Below are 27408 nucleotides of genomic sequence, written 5' to 3'. Positions count from 1 at the left end.
ATAGTATTTTGATAGTAGATAGTTTTGAGAACTTGTATTTCCTTTTATCAGTTTGGGTTTTGAACATGTAATCACTTAAACTATAATTACTTTTAAAGTACGTTTCTTTATTGTCTTATGATATTCATTGCCTCGGGCAACCGAGATGGTAGTATCCTTATACCTGAGTGGTCCTGGTAAGGCACTTGGAGTATGGGGGTGTTACAGCTAACTTTTGGAAAGATGCTATTAAAAGTGAACTTGATTCTATTGTGTCTAATCCGACTTGGGAGTTGACTGATTTACCTAAAGGTAGTAAACCCATTACGAGTAAATGGATCTTTAAAAAGAAACTGAGACCCGACGGTACAATAGAAAGGTTCAAAGCTAGACTTGTGGTTAGAAGGTTTACACAAAAGAAAGATATTGATTATTTTGACACTTATTCACATGTGACCAAAATTTCGACTATTAGAACTGTTGTCGCCTTAGCTGCTATTCATAACCTTTTTATACATCAGATGGATGTTAAAATTTCTTTTTTGAATGATGAGCTAAGGGAAGAGATTTATATGTCGCAACCTGAAGCGTTTATGGTAAAGGGTCAAGAGAATAAGGTGTGTAAACTGAATAAATCACTATATGGTCTAAAATAAGCACCTAAACAGTGGTATGAGAAATTTAACAACACTTTGGTAAGTATTGGCTATATGGTTAACAATTCTGATTCATGTGTTTATTCAAAGGTAATAGAATCTGATTGTGTGCTTATATGCCTTTATGTTGATGACATGTTAATACTTGATAATAATTTGGAGGTAATAATTAAAACCAAAGAATTTTTGTCATCACAATTTGAGATGAAGGACTTAGGAGAAGTTGATGTAATCCTAGGAGTTAAGGTTATTTGAAACTCTAATGGAATTTCTTTAAGTCAATCTCACTATGTAGAAAAAGTGTTGAAAAAGTTTAACTGCTTTGATGATATGCCTGCTAGGACACCCTACGATGCTAGTATACATTTATGTAAAAACTTGGGTAAGAGTGTATCCCAAGAAGAGTATGCTAAAATCCTAGGTAGTGTGATGTTTCTTATGAACTGTACTCGACCAGATATTGTATATGCAGTTAGTAGGCTGAGTCGTTATACACATAACCCTAGTAGTGAACATTGGAATGCTCTTCGTCGTTTACTAAAATACCTAAAAGGAACAGTTGACCTTTGCTTGCATTATAGTAAATTTCATGTTGTGTTAGAAGGATATTGTGATGCAAATTGGGTTTCAGGTAACGATGAGATCTGTTCTACTAGTGGTTATTCTTCACCATGGGTGGAGGTGCTATATCGTGGAAGTCTACTAAACAGACTTGTATTGCACGCTCTACCATGGAGTCGGAGTTCATAGCTCTTGAGTTGGTAGGAGAAGAGGCTGATTGGGTGAAAAACCTGTTAGCAGATGTACCAGTGTGGGGAGGTTGGCAAACACCGGTCTTCTTATATTGTGACTCATAAGCAGCTATTGGTGCTTCTAAAAATAGTGTCTACAATGCGAAGAAACGACACATTCGAATCAGGCACGTTGCAGTTAGACAACTCCTTGATAATGGAGTGATCGCTTTCGACTATGTGAAGTCCGAAAGCAATCTGGCTGATCCCTTTAGTAAGGGATTGACTAAAAGACTAGTCGTTGAAACGTCGAGGGGAATGGGGCTTAAGTCCTTAAGTCAAGAGTGACTAGGCCTAAAGTTTCTATTCCTATGGCGTTATATGATTCATAGCCTTAAATGGCGGTGATTTTGAGACGCACTTGATAAATTATACACAAGGTTGGACATATGTCCTTAATGGCTCATGCAAGAAGTGCTATTGAGAAGCACTTGAGCCACCTACGTAGTTGTGATGATCCTAGGACTATGAGAAGTCTTGTGAACACATCTATTAGTACCAAGGTAAACGCATAACTCTAAAAGGAGCTCGTTGCACTTTGAAATCGCGGGACGATCTTAATTCTGAAGGTATGATATATGTTGTGGGGGGTATCGACCGAAGCTCAGCTAGGAATTCAAATCGCAAGATATTCTCTCGCTGTAAGTAAGTTGTTTCCTCATTTCACTAAAGTGTCAATTCAAATCGAAAGATATTGATACCTAAGTATCCAATCCTTCCTTTACCCAAGAATTCTCCTTTCTCTGTCTCTGGCGCCCCTAGTGGGGGATTGTTGGAAAATAGGGGCTTTTTAGCCAAAGTGTGTTTTTCCAATTGTCCCACATTGGTGAGGAAATGAATGTTTTGTGGGTTTATATGTACTCACTTCCCTTACCATATCACTAGTGGGTAAAGGGACCCTTTTGTCGAGGCTTTGCGAGGTGCTTAATTCAGCTCGGACTCGCGCGCGCGCGCCATGCCCGGCCCGGATCCGGATTTGGGATTCGGGATTTGGGATCTGGGATTTGGCAATCGCCTGCGGCGGGCTGTGCCTATCTTTTTGGACCGGATTTGTTTTTGATTGTGTGGTAAAGTGAACTGTCTAGGTTCTTTTACCTGTGTTGAATCAGTCAGTCAAACTGACTGTTAGTGGGTGAGTTTTTTACTCCCCACTTCCAACCTTGACTGCTGGCTTTCAGGGGGCTGTTTGAGGCCTCGGTTTTTGGTATAAATACCAGCCTCTTCAGCACATCAAACACACAACAATCACAAACACTCTCTTCTAATCCCATTCTTCTTCTTTATGTTTCTCGTCAAAGTTTATGGGTAATGTTTCTGATCGTTCCAGGCCTATCGGCCTTGAGTGGGCAAGTCTGAAGGCGGCAGTAGTGTAATCCTTGGGGAACTACCGGTCATTTTCTGATTGCCACCACGGTCGTACCGGAAATAGTTTTCAGGGCAGTGGTTCTCTTCCACGTCACTACTTCTCTCGTTCGGTATTTCTGATCCTTTTCATTGTTACTGCAATTTCCGTCTAACAAATATATCAATACTGATTATGTAATTGATGCATTGTCGCATTGAATATGAATATTGATTGATTGATGAATAATATAATACGATAACAATAATCCAGGGTTTGGGATCGCTTTTGACATTGATGGTGTGCTTTTACGCGGTAATGCTCCCATTGGTGGGCAGTGGCGGACCTAGGGTTTAAGTGAAGGGGGGAACAATTTTTTTTCTCGATCTATCGTCTTTAATCTTAAAAAAAATATTGAATTTTAAAAAATTTGAAACAAATGTTGTATATAGAAGAAAATGCAAACAATAATTGGTTTTTTATGAATTTGTTAGGAATTTTTCTCTAAAAACACTAAAAAAATTATGGAAAAGTGTTTGAAAAATAATAGTATCTCTTAATATATAAAACAAACCAGGGGCGGCTCTAGGAATTGAACAGAAGGGGTGCGGAAATTTTACAAAATCAAAAGACTTTTAGTACGTGGCGGCGAAATCAATATTAATATATTAAAATTTCATACATTTCACATACGTCTTTCTTAAAAGATGTCTTTTTTTAAAGGATTTTGTAATACGAGGCTATCAGACCGACGCAAAATTAGAATACGGAAAAAACATTTACTCCCTCCTATTCTAAATAACTCTCCGCATTTCTTTTTTCGTCTATTCACAATACTCTCCCCATTTCCTTATTTGGCAAATTTTTATACTTATTTTAATCACCCCACCCCACAATACTCATACTTTATCTTATTTTAATCACCTTACCCCACAACAATACTTATTTTAATCACACAATACCTTCCCTCTCTCCAATCTCCTACCCCACTACAATATTTTACCATATAATACTTCCCTACCTTAATTCCCGTGCCTTCCATAAAGGGGAGGGTTATTAAAAACACAAATTCTCATTGAAGACATGACATATCCGTCACTCTTGAGTGACGGATATCATTTTACCTCACAAAGTACCCACTTTTTCTCTCTCTGCAATACTATTCATGTGGTCCCCTTTTCCACTAACCCAATATGTTACCATTTGTACTCACAAAATATCCGCCACAAATGGTGACCCGTCACAAGGGAGACCAATTGTATTAAAAATAGGAGGGAGTATTATATACCAATCAAATTATTCTTTTTGGTAATTTTTTAATAATGATTGACATATATATCAAGAATTTTATAATTACAATACTAAAATTACTTGTTATATTAGGGAGAGAGTATTTAATTATTTATTAGGCCTATTTTGTACAATAATAGATGAAAAATAATTAAAAGAAAAAAAAAAGCGAAAATTGTTGGTTGTAGTAATCGAACCCACGACCTCTAGATTAGAATAAATGCTTCTTACCATTGAATCAAACAAACGACAATGAAATATATTGCACTATAATTTATTTATTTCTGACTTTGGGGGATGCGGCTGCGCCCCCTGCACCCCCAAGAACCGCCCCTGAAACAAACAATCTAGTGCTTATGTAACCAATAAACACAATTGGTTATTCACAACATCATTTACCAACTATGCTTGCTTATCTTGTACACTTATAAATAGGGGCGGAGCCAGGAATTCAATTTACCTAGGGCTAAATAGTACAATATTGCAAAGTGATATCGATTAAAAAAAAAAAGATATTCTTTTGACGTTTAAAATATAAGGTAAGTATAAAAAATGGTAAGATGTTAGTTTATAAAAGGTTTTGTGGATATATAATATTTTTCACTCCTGTTTGAGCCAAATATAAAAATATTAAGCAAAAGCCACTAATTTTTATTCATATTATACTACTATGTATTTATTTATGTATGTTGAATATAACTAATTTTTAATTGTTCTAACAATTTTTTAGTGACGAATTATTTATTGTACTGCTAAAAGATTTTAGTAAAATTCTTTTAAATTGATGTAGTGATACTCCAATCTAAAAACAAATATTTAAATTAGGACGGAATCTTTGAAAAAAAAATGTATAAACATCATTGTAACAGAAGAGTTTTTTCATACCATAATGAGTAGATCTCCCGAGAGACGGTCTCTCAATAAGTTTATTGAGAGATTATTTTACAATTTTAAGAAAAAAGTGGTACTAAAGGTAATAGAATAGATACAAATTATGATTAAAGATAAAATGGTTATATTTATTATTTAAATAGGTACGAAATTACTATGTCACGATCAACAACAAAAGGGTTACGAAATACAAATAAAAGGGTACGGAAGACTAGTCTCTCAATAACTTATTCATTGAGAGACCGTCTCTGCTAAGTTTTAGTGTTGTAACAAATGGATATGGAAATAGAAAGAACCAAACTAAAGAAGGCACAATTAAAGTAATGAATTTCCACCATAAATTAAGGAAGACACAATCAATAATCAATATAACGAAAATATTCACCATAGCAATAGCAAAAACTTCCACTAAAGAAAATATTTAACGCAAATTAAGGAAGGAACAATAAATGTAAAGAAAATCTTTAACTATAATTAATAGCAAAAAGCCAAAAATTGCTTTCATTTGTAGGATTCAAACCCAGGTCTCTTGTGTGAAAAACATGTACATGACCAACACACCACAAAGATATAAGTAATATTCTAGTAATGGATATAATATTTATCTTTTTTTCAGAAAACTACTCGGGCTTAAGCCCGAGTAGCCTAGCCCTAAATCCGCTCCTGCTTATAAATATTAATTTCTATGAAGTTGTGCGGCTGCACTTGCCCCCTAGGTCCGCCCATGTTGGTGGATACCCGGCGCTCGGAGCAAACTATACAATCCTCAAGTTAACTAACTAACTGCTCCCTCTATTTTCTCTTTTCTCTTTTCTCTTTTCTGTTTTCGTATAAAGAAACAACTGCTCTTCTTGTATTCATTTGGTCACTGCAATACACTCAGGTTGCTTAAAGATACCCTATGTCTTTCTCACTAATGGTAACTGCTAACCCCTTTCTTATTTCTATATAATCCTTTTTTCAACAACCTTTGCATCTTCTCTTATCAATTGCATTCCCATTTTATATTTTCGTAGGGGGCGGAGTCCGTGAATCTATCCGGGCTGCTCAGTTGACCAAATTATTTGCCATCAATGTTTTACCATCTCAGGTACTATTACTCTTTATTTATTACTCCCTCCGTCCCGGTTAATTGTTGTCCTTTACAAAGACCAAGGAAGGAGGAAGGGGCCAATTACTAAATGACAAGTGGAACAAATTGAGTGAGAATGATCAAATTGTTCATCAAGTTCATTCTTAAAATATAAAGTACAACAACTGAGACACCTCAATATGAAAACGGACAACAAATGACCGGGACAGTGCATTTCAATACTATTCAAATAATATAATAGTTAATATAAAAAATAATTAATAGTCATTTAATTTAGTTAATATTATCAATCAATCAATCAATCATCAATCATATAAAGTAGGAACTTTTCGAGCGATATTAGAGAGTACAACTCCTATATATGAAATAAATGTATAAAAAATTATTAGGGAAAATGCACGCGGTGCCCTTCAACTTTGATGTTTTGCTCGAAATACCCAATTTTTTGATCCAGAGAACTTTAAGAGACTATAATTCGTGTTTACGAGCTCAGAAAGTGACGGTTTTTTTTTCAAACTGATTATCTTTTCGAGAACTACGACTTTAAAAAAAAAAATTGTCGAGTTTGGAATTCGTTAGCAAGAAATATGGTCACTCAAAGTTTGTTCGGTAAAAAAAACTTTGATGTACAAAAACTCCTAGCCACGGAATCCAAATACGATAATTTTTTTTTCAAATCGTAATTCTCGAAAAGATAATCGATTTGAAAAAAAATTATCATTTTCTGAACTCGTAGACACGAATTATAGCCTATTAAAGATTTCCGGAACATAAAATTGGGTATTTCGGGCAAAAATCGAAACTTAAAGGGCACCACGTGCATTTTCCCAAATTATTATTATCCTAATAAGTGTAGATCTAGCTTTTTCCTCTTAATAATTTATGAGAAAATTATCCTAATCGAAGTAGGTCAAAAATTATGAGAAAATAATCCTACTAGATTTATTAGAAAAATCAATCAATCAATCAATACATATATATAAAGTAAGAACTTTTCGAGCGATATTAGAGAGTCCAACCTTTTTAGAATTCCTAATAAGTGTAGATCTAGATTTTTCCTATTAATAATTTGTGATAAAATTATCCTAATCAAAGTAGATCTAATAATTTATGAGAAAGTAATCCTAATAGAGGTAAATCTAATAATTTATGAGAAAAATAATACAGAAGTGGATCTAATAATTTATCGACTATTCTTTACTAAAATAATAATAGAAAAATAACTCTATAAAAAAATATTTATTTTAGAAACATTTATAAAGCTAAAAAAAATTCATATAATAAACGTATAAAAGTGTTAAAATTGTATATTTTATAAACATACAATTAATCTTTGTGAGAAAAAAAGGATCCTAATTTCTTACAAATAAAAAATTGTCAAAAATCTAATTTGTTCGATTTTAAGTACTTAGAAAAACTCGTGTAGTAACAAAGATAATTTTATTTAAAAACTTTTTTGAATATTTAAAAGATTTACACGAGTTATTAATTATAACCAAACCCGTAATTGTCTTACAAAAACCTTAGGACAAAACTTATTTTTATTTTTAAAAAAAATATTTCAGGAAAAAGTAACATGTCATAAAAGGAAAAAGAAGTAAAGATTAACATTTACTTAACATTTGGCAGAGAAAAATTTCTACAATGACAATAGTAGAAATAAACAACTTCAACGATGACATGAAATAGTTTTAACTTTGATTTACTATACCGTATCAAATGTGTATGATTAAATCACCAATAATATTCACATCAGATTAAAAAAAATTGAGCTACCATTTATAAATATTAAATAAGTCTCATATCGATTTTGTGAAATGAGCCAACAAATTAAATACAAATGAACAAAGTCAAGAATTATGATTTTATGCGGGACGGACTAATAATCCAAGAACCAGCTAACTATGAATAAATCGATTAATACGATAAATATATAGAAAAATTGTGAGAACTATATATAATTTACCATTATATCACCGAATTTTTTCTTCAAATTGGTTTCAAATTCATATTAAATCCATAATAGACGTTAAAAATGTATTGAACTGCCAAATATACAAAATTAAGCGGTTACATCAATTTTTACTTACTAAATTCCAATTCATCTATGTGTTTTATTCACTTAATTATTTACCGTGGTTTGCGTATGGCTGGTTATTAGACTTATTACTTTGTAATGTACTGATTGTATATTTAAAAGTGCAATAGTTTTTACTGTAGCTTTTCATTTTATTTTATTTTGGAAAATTTCGATTTTGGTCCCTGGGGTTCAGGTTAATTCCACTTTAGGCCCTGAGGTTTGCATAATTCTACTTTGGTGTCCTGAGGTTTCGACTACTTTCCACTTTGGTAACCTGAGTTTTGAATAAAATTTCATTTTGGTGACCTCAAACCTTTAATAATCAACCTTTATCTTAATTACATTTTCAGTAAAATAAAGTGCAAAATTGGATATTAAACTGCATACAAATTACAAAATAGTATAATCAACATAATATTGCACAAAAAATGCCTTTATTTTCAAAATATTTTTTTAGTACTCCCTCCATTCTATTTCAATAAAATACTCCCCACGTATATTAGATAAATGGGAAGATAAAAGATGAATGGAGGGAGTATAAAATACTAAGATTGTTATGTATAGGTCACTAAAGTGGGAAAAGGTCAAAACCTCAAGGCACCAAAGTGAAATTGTGCAAACCTCAGGGGACTAAAGTGAAATTAGGCTAAACTTCTTGGCATCAAAGTGGAAATAGTTCTTTTTTTTAATGGTTAACTATGAGGTATCCCATATGGGTTTAGTTGAATATAAAGTACTCCTTGGTGTAATAAATTAGGTCAAACTCATATATATTGGTTAAGAAGTGAAACGATTGTACATATATATTTAGTAATTTGAAGCCATTTCTTAAAATTGAAAATCTTTTCTGAAAATTTGTTCATTTTGTTATTATAAATAAAGAGTAGACACCAAGTCTTTATTCTGACGGGTATATCCGCCACAAGCTTGCGACGGATCAAGTACTACTCATGTGGGTAGATAAGACAAAACATATTGATACTCCCTAGGGATTCTGCTTTTGTCTTATCTACCCATATGAGTAATACTTGACCTGTCGCAAGCTTGCGACGGATATGTCCATCATAAATGAGGATTTGTGAACAGTAAATAAAAATGTAAGATAACGAGACTTAATTTTGTTAATAAATAACATTTCAAATTAACAAAAATGGGTTATAATTTTAATAGAATTAATCTAAAACTAATGGAGTTTAAGAGTAGTATCCTAATATCCTACTCTCTCCAATCCACACAAAACTCCTGATTTATTTTTTGGAGGTCAAACTTTGAAAAGTTTGACCGTTAATTCACTCAAAAATATATCTCACATCTAAAAAATTAGATTTCGTATTTTATATATTTATTATGAAGTTCATAGGGAACAACCAGTCTTAATGGTAGATAGTCAAAAATAATTTTTTAATGTTTAGAGATCTAACAAAAATCCTCCAAACAGGCTACATATATAATTGAGATACATGTTGTTTTGCGTACCACCATTCAACATTTACACTATCGTATGCTTACAAAATAGAATATTGGTAAATGTTGTAAATTAATCTAATTTGTGAATCTTATAAAACAAGTCTCAGTTATCACGTGTTCATTTTATGGAATTAAACCACATTTAATGACGCTTTAAATTAACTAAAATCGGTGGTGTGTACAACAATAAAAATAAGTAATTACATAATTCAAATGATGTCTCTTCGGATGCAATACAACTGTTATGACTAATACCAAAAAAAAGTAGCTTTTATGTTAAAGGGACTGATGATCCATCAACAATCAACTAAATCAACCCTAAAGTTTTTTGTGTTCCGATTTCAACATAGTTGGACTTTTTTTATCAACTTAGTTAACTTCTACTACCAAACCATGACAATGTAAACCAACGTTTGAATTCTTAGAACATTCAACATGCATATTGTTAAGGATGGTCCTAATGGGAGCCTCATGCATTCTATGTAATAGAATCACATATATTTGTGTACAGTTGTTTAGAGACTATTAAATTATTGGAATTCGGTATGGATTTGATTTTACGAGAAGTATATAAAGAGCAAAACACTCTCTTAATTGTAGATAGTCAAGGTAAACTTATACTATAGGAGATCTAACATTTTCTCTAAACACACTAAATATTGATAATTATGAAACTTGTTGCTTTACGTAACACCGTTTTGTTTTACGTAGTTGTTATAGATTAAAATAATTTGCAAAACTCATAAAGGTCTCTCTCAGTTATTAAGGGCGGTTCATTTGGCGAGCTGCACTATATTTATGGAGATAACTATTGTATTTAATTAAAACCAGTGATACCTATAACAATAATGGAAAAACTAATTACATACTTTTACCATATTACTTGATGTTTCACAACTGAAATGATAACTACTAAATGACAAAACTTCTATGCTAGAAGCACTAATAGTTCATTGATGATCAACTAGACGGCTACACAAACCACGAACTTTTGTTTATCAATGATTTAAACATAATTGAACTTCTTTTATCAACTATAGAATATATTTATACAGATGATCCTAATGCACGGGCTTTTCAACTAGTAATGCTAATAGAAGTGGATCTAATAATTTATCGATTCTTCTTTACTAAAATAATAATATGAAGACAAATTTATAAAGAATATTTATCTTAAAAATACTCCCTCCTATTCCAAATAACTGTCCCATTTGCCATTTCCGTCAATTCACATAACTGTCCTATTTGTCATATTTGGACATGATTAATGACGTTTCTACCCTTTGCTATTTTCTTTATTTACAACCCATACCACCCCTAACCCAACCTATTAATTAACTAACCCAGCCCAATAATCTTCCCTTTCCCTAATTAACCCAGCCCATTTTCTAATACCTCCGCCTTTTATTTCACCCCTTTCCCTTGAAACCCTAGTTCTCTCTCTTCCGCCTCACAACTCCTCTCTTTATCTCTCTTCCGCCTCTCAAATCCTCTCATAATCTTCATCACATATATGAACGATGTTAATTTCTTCATCAAAATTTCATCTCCTCTTTTAATCTTCATCAAAAACTTGATCTGATTCATAAAATTTGTTCTTCCCCTTTGATTAATTTCACAATCAATGGAAAAAATTCAATCGTTTTCTGGTGAAATTTATCTTCGTAGTATGGAGAAGATATATGAAGATTTAGATCTGGGTGAGGGTGAGATAGAGATGGAAGATGAAGAATTTGATGAAGGATCGTCTGATGTTGTTGCATGTCGCTCAAATATTGTGCCTGTAACAATCGTGGATAAGGAGAGGGAGAGGAAGGGTAAGAGGTGGTTAGAAAGGCATCAATCTCTAAAGAACAGAAAACGGTTTATGGAAGAACTATGTAGAATCTGGCCTAAGTTTGGGTTTGAGGTTTTATTGGAGTATGAGAATGAGGAGAATGCAAGGGAGAAATCAGTTGATGTTGCATGTAACTTTGATGTTCATTCCAATTTAGATGATGAATTAGATCCGGTGGCCATAAGAAAAAATCCAGTTATTGCAAGATGGTTTATAAAGGAGCTTTCTAAGTATTGGCCTGGTTTTGATCTTACACACGAAGACGAATCGGTTGGAGGTTGATTTCTTATTCCTTGTATTTATTTTTTTAAACTGTTTTTTTTTAAATGGACTAGTGATGATAAAATTGTTGGTGATATGTACTCTGTTTCATCTTATTTTATCTACCCAATGATCTAATGTTGAGGGTAGTTGATTGGTTATCAATGTCGTTGTTCATATACAATGCCACGACCATTTGTAGTGATGAGGCTGTGTATGTACAACAACGTTGACGAGTTTTGTTTACAAAAGCTTATTGTACTCATTTGATCATTTCTGAAGTTAATATCCTAATTAGTGACAATGACTGAATAGTACAAAAGATTTGCAAAGTTCTACATTAAAACCGAATACAGTCACAAGATCCTCTTCAGTGTGACCTTCTTGATTGATTGATTGATTTGCTTGCTTCTTACTTTATCTGCGCAAAAAGATTGACTTTGATAACATATCCAGTCTTTGATAACTTTTAACAGTCCAAAAAGCTTCATATTGATGATGTTAAATTCTGCTTCTTCATTCCCCTGCACATAAATCTAGGAACCACTTAGTAATGCTACCAACAGGGGGATTGTCCAATGTTAGGTCATTACTACCTTCACCTGCTTCAGTAATGGTACCAACAGGTTCAATGACCCATGTTGGTTCATTACTGGTGCCACTAGTACTTGCTATATTTTCAGCATTCTCTGTCAAACTGTTCACTGAATTCACTAATTCAATTGTAGTGCTTGGATCACCAACATTTTGTACATATTGTATGCATTCTTTCACTAAATCAACGTTAGCATTGAGATATTCAGGCAATAAACCTTGTGCTGCTAGTTTTGATTTGTGCATATGTGGAATAGGGCAATCTATGCCACCTTTTTTTTTTCATTACTTCAAGCATACATGCTTGCAATGTTATCCATACATACTTGAGCTTAAGTTCATCTTGTTCTTCATATGCCTTGATTGTGTTGTTGATAAGTTCATCCAATTTAATTGCTTTTTTTTTTGTTGGAGAGATTGTATTGACCTAAAAAATCCCAAATCCAAGACATTCACATCTGGTGAATTAGGTGTTTGATAAGCCAATTCAATCTGTCATCCATCTGATATTGCTGCCTTTTTGAAATCAGGATCATCATTGCTAAAATGTGGATAAGCATTATCTTGTTGAATGATTATGTGTTTACTAACATTAGAAGGCCATTTAGCTTTTATTGCTGGCAACACACGATTTATAATCATATCTTTTGTTACTTGCTTGTTTATAGACTCAATACATTTGGTTTCCATTGTTCCTACTACTCTGTTTTTTGAGTTTCTTTGTGTTGGTATTTCCATAACAAATGGCCATATTCCTATCTTTCCATCAAAAATTAATTCAACAATAGACCCATACAATGGTCTACTTATAGCACACATGAACATGACCTTTTCTATGAAACTCTTAGACTGTACACACCTATGAGGGTCTGTTTCACCTTTATCCAAGTAAATCCTTGTAGTAGGTTTAGTTTTAGAAAGCCATTTCTCATCCATGTGAATGATATTGCTTTGATCTTTGAAAACAATTCTTTTAGTGTATTCATGATATATTAAATGTTCTAGACTGAAAATTAATCTAGCAAGTTTGTTTTTTCAGTCAAACCTGGTTTGAGTGCATTTGTGTGTGATCTAATTTGCTTTGACATCACCTATCTTGAAGTTGTTGACTGGCTTACACCTAAGTGCGTGGCCAATGAGTGTTGTATTGTTCTTTCCAGTAGCTCAATTGATTTGAGCTTCTCCTCATCTAAAAACGCTCTACCCACTTTCTTGTTGCCTTTCTTTTTGCTGCTCACATTCACTGGTAAGGATGCATTTCTCCGTTTCTGTGCTTCCTTCGATAACCTTGTTATTGTTTTCCTGTCCACTGAAAACCTTGCTACCACTTCATTGATAATACTATGTCTTGGTTTTCCATTTATGCTGCTATTCAATAGTGTTTCATTAATTTTTGATCTTTCTAAGTTTGTGAGATTCTTCATTGAATGTTTGTGAATTTTTTGTTTGATAGCTCTTTATTTGAAAGATGTTTTTTGGACTGAAGTTAGTAAATGAACTCTAATAAATACACCTTCTATTTATAGCACAAAGAACTTTGCACTCTTTTGAAATTTTGGTTTTGGCGCAAATATTCCCCTGTTTGTATTTTGGCTCCATATTTCAATTTTGGTGCCAAATTTCAATCTTGGTGAGTTGGATATGTAACATTTGGACTGACAATTTGGGTTTACTTGGCTTATGGAACAAGTCAAACACGCCAATCAAGATACGTTGAAGGAAATTGAAAGTTAATCTGAAGTCCAATTTTGTCTTTCGCTCTTTCAATTTAGAGCTGTAATTTTTTTTCCTAGTTAATGTATTTTTATTTTAAGTAAAATGTAATTTTATTTCAAGGTAATGTAATTTTATTATGTAATTTAATTAAAAAATAGAATGTGTAATAATTATACTTTGTCATTTTATTTTTAAGCAAAACCGTCTGTGTATCGAAACCGTGTAATGAAAAAACATAGCTTCAGCTATGTGTTTATGATTATGGTGGGAAACAAAAAGCTGTGTAAAAATGGAGGGAGTCATTAGCATCTTCATTAAAAAATTACCCCTCTAAATCATAACACCCTCTCTCCTATAATCTTACCCCTATCTTTTACATTTCATTATTTAACTATATTCCTTAATTTTTGTGCCCTTGTCCAAGTGGGACACTTATTCGGAATATGAGGGAGTATTTATAACGCAAAAAAGGTCATATAATAAACGTATAAAAGTGTTAAAATTGCATATTTTATAAACATACGAATACTCTTCGTGAAAAAAAAAACGACATCCTATTTTTTTACAAATATAAAATATTCTTAAAAATCTAAGTTGCTCGACTTTAACTACATAGTGAAACTCGTATAATAATAAAGATAATTTTATTTTAAAACTTTTTTGAATATTTAAAAGATTTACAAAATATTCGAGTTGTTAAGTATAACCAAGCCCCTAATTATATTACAAAAACATTAGGAAAAAGCTGATTTTTATTTTAAAAAAAAATACTCCAGAAAAAAGTAACATGTCATAATAGGAAAAAGAGGTAAGGAATGACATTTACTTAGCATTTAGAGGAAAAAATTTTCTATAATTACAATATTAAAATAAACAACTTCAACGGTGGCATAAAATAGTTTTAATTCTGACTTTCTATAACGTATCAAATGTGTATGATTATATTATCAATAATATTCACTTAAGATTAAAAACAAATTGAGCTACCATTTAAAAATATTATGTAAGTCTCATATCGATTTTGTCAAGCCAACAATTTAAATACAAATGAACAAAGTCAAGAATACAATTTTACATGGGACTAATAATCCAAGAACCAACTAACTATGATTTTATGAATAAATCAGTGTACGATAAATATATAGAAAATTGTGCGAACTATATATAATCTGCTATTATAGCACCGAATTTTTTCTTCAAACTGGTTTCAAATTCATGTCAAATCCATAATAGACGTTAAAAATGTATTGAACTACCAAATATACAAAATTATTCGATTACATCAATTTTTACTTTCTAAATTGATAAGGCCATTTTATATATACTTTAACCTCCTATTTTAGCCCGGTTTATTTGACTATTGCACTTCTATTAGTGTATTTGTGAGCTAATTCCGTGTTCTAGGTGTTTTTGCTCGTATTCATTGTATTTTGTAGGAAATGAAGCCGTTGATACCTTTTTCCCGTCAAATTAGCAATTACCCAAGTTCACGAGGCTAATGAGAGCAAGTCTTGACCATGCAAAGGTGTTTCGAGGAGCATAAGGGCATTTTGGGAAGAAATTGGAAAATCCGAGCAAGAGGAAACCAATCTTGGTTAGTGGATATGTAAAAAAAATGAAGTTTAAATAAAAGCTCAAGCCATATGCATGCATTGGATGCCAAAGTATGCCTAAGATGCCTTAGACGGACTCTTAAACACATTAGCATAGGATTCCGCATCACCATAAAGCAAGGAGTTATGACGGAATTATGACAAAATTGTGAAAACCCACGACCCCGATTGTGGTGAGGTGGCCCCGATCGGGGCTACCTTTCCTTGAGTTGTTTACGTTACACCCCCTTATTCCTATATAAGGGGGTTGATCCGACACTTCATATACACTTCCTACACACCTTCTACACCACTTTTATACTCTCACTTCAGTTCTTAGTTTAGGTTAGATTAGATTTCCCTTAAGCATTTCCTTATTGTAATTTCCTTTAAACATTTCAAGTTCATTTGCAATTTCCATTTCAAGTATTTGTTCCTCTATATTCAAGCTATAATTCCATTATAAAGGTAATCTCATTTCTATTATTACTTTGTTATTCCTTTGTCATTTCCATTTACTAACTATGATCACTTTATCAATTGTCATTATTCTAATTTACATTATGCAAGAGTAGTTAAAATTGTCTAGGGAATGAGGGAAACCATGCACAAGTAGTTCTTGCACTTGTTGAATTAGGATGTTGTAATATCGTTTCATTGTTTCTTTCACATGTTTACATTGTATTGTTAGTCTTTGATAAATGATCATTAACTTAGATTAAATTTGTTAATCCACTTTTATAAGTCGAGAGGCACGAAATTGAATTAGACTAAACATGTGTTAGTAGGACGACCTAGACATAACGAGAGTTCTCTAGGACCCGACCTATGGTTGAAAATAAGGCCGAGAGGTGGTTGTGTTTAAGCCTAAACAATTAACAATTTTATCAACTCCTATGTTTAACTTCATTTACATAATTTGCATGTGTGACCCAACCTCCCTAGACACTCCCTTTATTATTATTGTTTTCTTCCATTATCCAACAAATAAATCATATGTTAACCGACCTTGATAGAATTCACTCCATAACAACTTATATAGCAACTCCCGTCTCCTTGTGTTCGACCCCTATTACTACATTCATTTGTGTCTAGGGTATTTATCATTGATTAGGTGTGCGATAAATCCTATCATAAATTCCAATTCATCTGTGTTTTTATTCACTTAATTATTTACCGGGGTATGCGTATGGCTGGTTATAAATATGTCATGCACTGATTGTATATTTAAAAGTGCAATAGTTTTTGCAGTAACTTTTTATAGTCTTTTTTTTTGGGGGGTAAATTTCAATTTTGGTGCCTTGAGGTTTGGCTTAATTCGACATTAGTGCCCTAAGGTTTGCATAATTCCACTTTAGTGTCCTGAGGTTTCAACTACATCCCACTTTGGTAACCTGAGTTTTGAAAAAAAATCCTTTTTTTTTGTTGATGGTTAATTATGAGGTATTGATGTGGGTTTAGTTGAATATAAGGTACTCCTTAGTGTAATAAATTAAGTTAAAATAAAGACAACTAATTGCATAAATCTTGGTTAAGAAATGAAACAATTGTATATATATAATTAGTAATTTGAAGCCATTTTCTTGAAATTGAAACTCTTTTCTGAAAATTTGTTCAATTTGTTATTATAAATAAGGAGTCGAATAATTATGTAAGATAATGAGACTTGATTTTGTTGATAGATAAAAATTCAAATAAACAAAAATGAGTTATAATTTTAATAAAATTAATTTAAAACTAATTGAGTTTAAGGGTAGTACCTAATATCCTACTCCCTCCAATCCACACAAAATTCTTCATTTGTTTTTTGAAGGACAAACATTGAAAAAGTTTGACCGTTAATTCTCTCAAAATATATCCCACAACTACAAAATTAGATGGCGTATTATATATTTCGCATGAAGTTCATAGGGAATAACCAGTCTTAATTGTAGATAGTCAAAAACAATTTTATTGTTTAGAGATCTAACAAAAATTCTCCAAAAAGTTTACATATATAATTGAGATACTTGTTGTTTTGCGTACCACCATTCAACATTTATACTGTCGTATGCTTACAAATACAAAATATTCGAGTTGTTAATTATAACTAAACCCCTAATTATCTTACAAAAACCCTAGAAAAAAGCTGATTTTTATTTTAAAAAAAATATTCCGGAAAAAAGTAACATGTCAATATAGAAAAAAGAAGTAGGGAATGACACTTACTTAGCATTTGGATTTTACAATGGTGGTGGGAAGAGAAAATTTTCTATAATGACAATATTAAAAATAAACAACTCCAACGGTGGCATGAAATAGTTTAAATTCTGCCTTTCTATAACGTATCAAATGTGTATGATTAGATTATCAATAATATTCACTTAAGATTAAAAAAATTGAGCTACCATTTAAAAATATTAAATAAGTCTCATATCGATTTTGTCAAGCGAAAATTTAAATACAAATGAACAAAATCAAGAATTACAATTTTATATGGGACTAATAATCCAAAAACCAGCTAACTATGATTTTATGAATAAATTAGTGTACGATAAATATATAGAAAAATTGTGCGAACTATATATAATTTGCTATTATATCACCGAATTTTTTCCTCAAACTGGTTTCAAATTCATATCAAATCCATAATAGACGTTAAAAATGTATTGAACTGCCAAATATACAAAATTATTCGGTAACATCAATTTTTACTTTCTAAATTCCAATTCATCTATGTGTTTTTATTCGCTTAATTATTTACCGCGGTATGCGTATGGCTGGTTATTACTATGTCATGCACTGATTGTATATTTAAAATAGCAATAGCTTTTGCAGTAACTTTTTATAGTTTTTTCTTTTGGAAAATTTCCATTTTGGTGCCTCGAGGTTTGGGTTAGTTCAACTTTAGTGCCCTGAGGTTTGCATAATTCCACTTTGGTGTCCTGAGGTTTCGACTACTTCCCACTTTGGTAACCTGGGTTTTGAAAAAAAATTCTTTTTTTTTGTTAATGGTTAACTATGAGGTATTTTTATGGGTTTAGTTGAGTATAAGGTACTCCTTGGTGTAATAAATTAGATTAAATAATAAAGACAACTAATTGCATATATATTGGTTCAGAAGTGAAACGATTGTACATATGTAATTAGTACTTTGAAGCCATTTTCTTAAAATTAAAACTCTTTTCTGAAAATTTGTTCATTTTGTTATTATAAATAAAGAGTAGAATAATAATGTAAGATAATGAGACTTGATTTTGTTGATAGATAAAATTTCAATAAACAAAAATGAGTTATAATTTTAATAAAAGTAATCTAAAACTAATCGAGTTTAAGGTAGTACCCTAATATCCTACTCCCTCCAATCCACACAAAACTCTTCATTTGCTTTTTTAAGGTAGTACCCTAATATCCTACTCCCTCCAATTCACTCAAAACTCCCACCAATTTGCTTAAGATATACCCAGTTTTTTAGAAAAGGGAGGGGGGGGGGGGACCTACATGAAACTTGAATTTTTCCACCAATTAACATCACTTTATAGCAACTTACATTTTCTACAAATACTCACTAAGTTACATTCATCATTCCCTCAAAAAAAAAAAGTTACATTCATCACTAACCTAGGCAAATTACATCTCTTCAACAAATCTTTTACAGCCATTCTCTTAAATAAAAAAACACAAAATATAAAATCAAAGTCCAAAATTACATAAATTACACAAGTTTCAGGCACAATACAATGAAGAAACTAAATCTCACTGATGATGAGAGGCATAGGGTTGTGTGTATGGTGTTTGAGAGCTGTAAAAATGGAAAACCATGTTGTAGTTTTTGTATTATAAAAGATTACAATATGTAACTAATACAAACAAAGGCAATAAAACAGAAATAGAAACAATATAAAACGGTATATTACACCCAATCGAATCGTATTGAACACACTTTCCTTAGAGTATTTCGACCCTATAGCCTTTGGGTATCACGAAATCTCTGTAGGATAAGACGATTCTTAAGAACAGAGAGCAAAGAAGAATAAGAGAGTTTGTTTTTACTTTTTTTATATCAAAATCTAAAAAGAAATGCTCAAGAATTCTGTACGTCAAAATTCTACACATTATATATATATATATATATATATATATATATATATATATAGAGGAAGGATCAACTAAGGTCCTCTATATATTTGAGTCCATAAGTCCTATTGTGAGCCATTGGATGGAGGGAGATGGATGGCCAAGATCAACCTCCAAAAGTGTGTTTATGTACTAATATCACTAATTCTCTCCTCCTTCACTAATCCTTCTAATTAATCACTAATTCACTATAACTTCTTTTCCTCTCATCCACTTCTCTCATATATCACACAACTCATCTTCTCTCTAAAACCCCAAAAAATAAAAACCCAAAAAATCCAAATAAATAAAAAACCCAAAACCCAAATAAATAAATAAAACCCAAAAAATCCAATTAAATCAAAAAACCCAAAAAATCCAATTAAATCAAAAAACCCAAATAAATCATTCATTCTTCTCTTCCTCATTCACCACCACCCACCACTATCCCACCCGACACCAACTCACCGCCCACCACCGCCGCCACCACACCGCCGCCACCGCACCGCCGCCACCGCACCGCCGCCAACTTTTTTTTTTTTTTTTTTTTTTTTTTTTTTTTTCCTCGGTTTTTTTTTTTTTTTTTTTTTTTTTTCGTTTGGTCTTTATTTTCATGTTTTGAGTTGTTTTTTCCATTCATTTTTTGTTGTTGTCTTTTATTTTCTTTTATTTTGTTACTTCTCCTTTTTTATTCATTTTCTCAAATCTCTTCTTGTTATACTTTTTTTTAAGATTTCGGGTTTTAAATCTTGTTATTTGGTTTATTTTAGATTTCGGGTTTGGTTGGGTTGTTGGTTTTTTGGTTTTATTATTGTTATTTGGTTTTTTGTTTTTGTTATTATGAGTTTTTTTGGTTTTTGTTATTATTATTTTTTTTTCATATTTTTCATATTTATTGTTTGATTTTTTAACTATTTACGACTAAAGTTATACATTTTATGACCAAAGTTATACAAAAATGCACCAAAGTTATACAAAAAATGGACTAAAGTTATACAAAAATGAACCAGAGTTATACAAAAATGAACCAGAGTTATACAAAAATGAACCAAAGTTATACAAGAATGGACCAAAGTTATACAAATATAGACTAAAGTTATACAAATATGGACTAAAGTAATACAAAAAAGGACTGAAGTTATACAAAAATAGACCAAAGTTATACAAAAAAAGACTGAAGTTATACAAAAATGGACCAAAGTTATACAAAAATGGATTAAAGTTATACAAATATGGATTAAAGTTATACAAAAATGGACCAAAGTTATACAAAAATGAACCAGAGTTATACAAAAATGCACCAGAGTTATACAAAAAATGCACCAAAGTTATACAAAAAATGGACTAAAGTTATACAAAAATGCACGAGTTATACAAAAATGCACTGAGTTATACAAAAATGGACCAAAGTTATACAAAAAATGGACTAAAGTTATACAAAAATGGACTTTGGTGCATGTTTGTATAACTCTGGTGCATTTTTGTACAACTTTGGTGCATGTTTGTATAACTCTGGTGCATTTTTGTATAACTTTAGTCCAATTTTTGTAGAACTTTAGTCCAATTTTTTGTATAACTTTAGTCCATTTTTTGTATAACTTTGGTGCATTTTTGTTATACTCTGGTGCATTTTTGTACAACTTTGGTGCATGTTTGTATAACTCTGGTGCATTTTTGTATAACTTTAGTCCAATTTTTGTAGAACTTTGGTTCATTTTTTGTATAACTTTAGTCCAATTTTTTGTATAACTCTGGTGCATTTTTGTATAACTCGTCCATTTTTGTATAACTTTGGTTCATTTTTGTATAACTTTGGTTCATTTTTGTATAACTTTAGTCCAATTTTTGTATAACTTTAGTCCATCGTTGTATGACTTTAGTCCAATTTTTGTATAACTTTGGTGTATTTTTGTATAACTCTGGTCGATTTTTGAATAACTTTGGTTCATTTTTGTATTACTTTGGTTCATTTTTTGTATAACCTTTGTCCAATTTTTTGTATAACTCTGGTCCATTTTTGTATAACTTTGGTTCATTTTTGTATAATTTTAGTCCAATTTTTTGTATAACTTTAGTCCAATTTTTGTATAACTTTAGTCTTTTTTTGTATAACTTTGGTCATAAAATGTATAACTTTAGTCATAAAATGTATAACTTTAGTCGTAAATAGTAAAAAAATCAAACAATAAAAAAAATAAAATCAAAACATAACACAAATCATAAAATCAAACAAATAAAAAAACTTGAATAACAATAATAAAAACCAAATAACAATAATAACAATAATAAAACAAAAAACCAAATAACAATCACAAAAAACCAAATCTAAAATCTAAAAAAAAACCAAATAACAAAACCAAATTTAAATATCGTGTGTATAACTCTAATGCACGCAGTGTATAACTTTAATAGACAAGATGTATAACTTTAGTCCAAAAAATCAAATAACAATAACAACCAAATAAAAAAATAAAAACAAAAAACCAAAACAAAAAACAAAAACAAAACAAAAAACAAAGAACAAAGAACAAAAACAAAAATAAAACAAAAAACAAAGAACAAAAAATCAGTACAAAAACAAAAAAAACAAAGAACAAAACCAAAAAAAATGGAACCAAAAACAATAAAAACAATAAAAACAAAAACAATAAAAACAAAGACAACAACAACAATCCAACACCAACTGACGACAACAATGAAAAACAAAAACCAAAAACAATGAAAAACAAAGACAAACTTATAAAATTCATTCGATTTGAAGGAGTGACAAGTCATTAGCAAGAGTTCATCAATTAAAGCGCAGATTACGCAAGTTATATGGCCTTTGACAATCTTGTGGTGACATTTTGTGAAAGAATTATGATCGAAAACGAAAGACAAAGAAGTGTCATTACTTGGTGCTTACTACAGACGGAAAAGTATGAAACTATGAACTAATACAAACATGTGTAATGGACAAGAAGGGGAAATGAGCATGAATAAATTCCCTAAAATGTTACGGATCCGCACGGCAGGGTGGTGTATGGCGGCTATTTCGAGGCTAGTGGGGTTGTTTGGTGATGGTGATGTTGGAGGAGCCGAGAAGGAAGGAGGAAAAGGGAGGCGGTGATGGTGACGGGATGAGGAAATGGCGAGATGTAGGTTTTTTTGGTGGAGGATGGAGGTTTTTTGGGTTTTTGTGGTTTTTGTTTTTTTTTTTTTTGTTGATTTGGTTTTTTTTGTTTGAGAGAATGAGAGAAAGATGAGAGAGAATGAGTGTATGAGAGAAGTGTGAATGAATGAATAATGAGGGAGTGAGTTGGGAGATTAGAATGATGGTAGAGTTATACACAATTAGGTAGAGTTATACACAATTAGGGAAGGAGATTAGGGAGGGAGAATTGTGACCCTTGAATGAGATGTAATCTCATCCCTCCATCCCTTCCATCCAAAGGCCCTTATAAGGACTTAGGGCCTTATATGATAGGAGGACCTTATAAGAACCCTTCTCTATATATATATATATATATATATATAGAAATAAGATCCTGTGCGAACCTAAAGTTCGGTGCGAACTTACGAACTGACTAAAAAACCAAAACACAAACAAACACATGCGACATTCTACCACTCACCTATACTGTATACACATTACACTCCCTACAATAATTATTCCCAACTACTTTCCTCTCACCCTGACAGATAGACCTCCGTTCGCCAACGCCGGACCACAAATCACCACGCATGATGCCTTCCTTTCGCATCCAACCTCCTCCACCATAACCTCCTTTTTAACTCGCCTCCTACGGCGATTGTGGTGGTTTTACCAACATCGGAATTCTCCGGCGACTCTCCACCATTAATCAACGCCGGCGCCGGTGCTATTGCAACGACGATTACACTTCACCACTCACTCCACCAGTTTCTCCGTCTTAAATGTCACTTGCTCAGGTACTGCGATGGTTATTTTAGTTCGGTTTTGTAGATCTGAATTTTTAGATCTGGACTTTGATGGGGTTTTGTGTATCCGAAAGTATGGTTCCGGAGAAGGATCACAATCGAAGAGGTATACTTGCAACTAATTGAAACCTCTGTAACCGTTAATTTTGTTGCGCATCAGTAAAACCTCGCAATTTGCAGGACCACTGGGGTAAACCTCTTTCCCATTTCCGTAGTTTATTGAAAATTTCTAGGTATGAATGTGGCCAGTATTAACTACATATGCAGTCACAATATGTTCAAAATATTGGTAACTTGGTCGTTGTTTACTGATCGATTTTTATGAATTGTTTTGAGTTTTGCCGGATACTATGAGCTATTGCATTCTGATTTAATGTTCCTGAATGTAGTTATGTTTATGTGTTAATTGAGGATTCGTATAATTGCGGATTCATTTTGGAATGATTGGAGTTTGCCGTATACCTAGTATTGGATTACTATGAATTGTGGATTCATTTTTTTGGGTCAAAAATCATGTTAGGCTATTCTAAAGTCTGGCGCCTAGCCGCCTCTATACTTGAGTTGCTTTCATTATTCTCACGTCCGTCCCATGCTTTAATGAATGATCAGTCACATATGTCCTCTAGTTATTAGTTAATAATTCAGATGGAGTCGGTCTTTGACGCCTCTACACATCTGTGGCATGCTAGATACACTCCTTTATGTTGTTAGATACATACCTTTACATTGCTAGATACACGTATATGGTATGCTAGATACGCTTCTTTAACTTGCTAGATATAGTCATTTATTTACCTTGCTAGATAAACTCCTTTGGCAAGCTAGATACACGCTTTTACCATACTAGATACATACCTTTACATTGTTAGATACACATCTATGGCAAGCTAGATACACTCATTTAACTAGGTAGATACACTATTTTACCTTGCTAGATACATACCTTTACATTGTTAGATACACATCTATGGGAAGCTAGATACACTCATTTAACAAGGTAGATACACTCTTTTACCTTGCTAGATACATATCTTTACCGTGCTAGATACACATCTATACCATGCTAGATACACTCCTTTAACTAGCTAGATACAATCATTTACCTGGTTAGATACACATCTCTAAAAAGCTAGATACACATCTATGCCATGCTAGATACATAGTTCAATACTTTTCTATTTTATATGCTTCAGTAAAAGAATTATAAGCATGAATCTTGCAGATTTGCAGCTCGTCCGTTGCCCTGTCGGTGACCTAAACACATGTGAGGGTGAGTACCCGTAAATTATTCGCCACTAGATTATAGTATTATACTCGTATATTGTTGATGATTTACTACTTTGCTTCTGACGATCATGATTACAGCTTTTATTTTGTATGTCATGAATGTGCCCTGCAACCAGTCTGCAATAGAAATCTTTTTCTGTAGAATGCGTATGTCTGGCCAGATTAATAGATGATTTTGCCGTAAATTTATTGTTGAACAAGAATGATTCGAGTTCAGTACTAGGAAATTTGCTGCTAATTTGTAGAAAGCGGTTGTTGAGGAATTTTACTATATATGCGGGGACAATGCAAATGTTAGATACAAGGCACTCCGAGGTCTTTCTGAGTCAGGGTTACCAAAATGGTGGGTTGTGGTATGGTGGTGGGCTTTGTTAATCATGGTGGAGTAGTGGATACATAAAATACCAGGCCACATGGTATTACTATAAATTAACCTTACATTAGTGTGATGTTCATGACCTAGTTATGGGGTGGCGAAGCCATTACCAATGCTGGTTTTGCAGACTGGTTGGGAAATAAGGGTTTGGGTTGGGTGGGTTGTTTACTGTCAATGACGCTCTAACATACAATCTCATTTTGCCTTTTTGTAATTTGCAGGGTGGCCAAGATACAAATGTGGTATTAAGGAAAACAAGGTTAAAAACATTTGATACTTTTCAACAACTGTACTCTATATATCTGGCAGATGAGAAAACAGCTGAAACAGAAGCGCTAAACAATGAACCCATCATATCTTCATCTGATGACATGGGTGACACAAAGCTTTCTAATCCAGTTGTGACCTCGATTAGAACACAAGGAATTTGGATGTTGAATATAAAGGGTGATTCTGCTCATTTGCCACAAATCGTCACTAGTCTGATGATGAGCTAGACTACTTGCTTGATAGTTCTAGCCTAAACAAGAAACATGGTCTATTTCAATATATGGAGGTGAAGACTGCCCTTTTTGATGATGGTCCCACATGTTCAGCTGTGTTACAAAACTCCCATGATCCATCTATGTCTATATTCGCCCTCACTTCCTGCAGTCTGGATGATGAGCTTGACAATCTGTTCAAGGAAACATCCAAACCTACTGAGGCAAAGGTTAACTCATTTGTTTTTCCTTCATCCTCTATTTCAGTTTCACTGCCTCCTGGATCGCATGCCAAAGCCTTGGATGATTTTGATTCGTGGTTGGATACATTTTGATGTTGACTATTGAACTCTGATTTGCATCATAGATTGTCCCCTTGTACTATAATTTTGTACTTGGCATCGTTTAGTTCATGTAAAACAGTGTGTGTATTAATGAACTCGATGAAGAATATAGTCATGTTCACAAGGGAAAAGATTAAACTTCATCAGAACAAATAAGACTTGGTTTCAACTCTCAAGAATCATAGGGAATTTGAGGAGTACTAACTTGTATATGGTTATTGATCCGTGCATAGAATATGAATATTATGGACTATCCGTGAAAAATTGTCCCCAAATCTTTTGGCGGAGATGGGGCAGACTGACCAGCTCATGTGGATCAAGTATGGCTTATTGCTACAATTTTCTTTTCTTTTTTTCCCGTTCTGCTTAACAGCTTTCTAAAGTTCCATCTAATAAACTACTTATCGGAGGAGAAAATTACAAGAGCTTAAGAAAACACAAATTGAATGCATTTACACTTAGAAAGGTTCTTTTAAATTTGTCTCATTGCACTCTCTCATTTAGCCATTCTTCAAATAACATTATCATATCCTCCTCTCATTGTATATTTCTAGCTTTGTCTTAAAGAGTGAACACATTAAATTTGCAGTACTTGGTGTCCTGATGGCTCGTATTTGTGATCCCAACCTAGAACAACATTGTTAGTGTATAAGGAGTATCCTTTACATCCTTGATAAACGAAATTATGATGTCGATGGCATGCTAAATACACTTCTTTAGATTTTACTTTGCTAGATACACATCGATGACATGCTAGATACACTTCTTTAGGTTTCTAGATACACTCATTTACTTTACTAGATACACATCTCTAGCATGCTAGATACACTTCTCTAAGCTGCTAAATACACATCTATGGCATGCTAAATACACTTCTATAAATTTCTATATACACTCAATTACCTTGCTTCTCATAATCAAATTACTTACACTCGTCCAAATAATAAGTCATATAATTTTACTTCTTACTACTCCGTATTTCCTTATGTTACTCAAGCACTCAAGTAGTCTTACATTTCATAATTTGATATCCCTATTAAGGTGTTGGTTTTTTGAAAATTTTAGTCTAATTTGTCTCAATAGTCAATATTTAAAATTATCTCGTAAAGACAGTACGACTCAAGTGCAATGAACTCGAAATCAACCATGAATCTCTTCAAACGTGAAATCTTAATCATTCATCGTCGGCGATCAATATATTTCATCAAGAACCGTTTGATTACATCCTCCACAAACCCATATCACCCATGTTTGCGTTCTGCACTCGATCAGACCGCCTCAATAACAACACCAATG

General features: G+C 32.5%; 1 pseudogene; it reads left to right on the top strand.

Annotated features, from left to right (window-relative positions):
* Positions 1–1824: 1824 nt before the first annotated feature.
* LOC141629179 (cardiolipin synthase (CMP-forming) / mitochondrial hydrolase fusion protein-like) overlaps positions 1825–27408 on the top strand; it is an 80219-nt pseudogene continuing 54635 nt past the window's right edge.

The sequence above is a fragment of the Silene latifolia genome, chromosome Y, assembly GCF_048544455.1.
Source record: "Silene latifolia isolate original U9 population chromosome Y, ASM4854445v1, whole genome shotgun sequence".
NCBI classification, from domain to species: Eukaryota; Viridiplantae; Streptophyta; class Magnoliopsida; order Caryophyllales; family Caryophyllaceae; genus Silene; species Silene latifolia.
The sequence above is the reverse complement of the archived record's forward strand: the minus strand, read 5'-3'. Positions and strand labels throughout refer to the sequence as shown.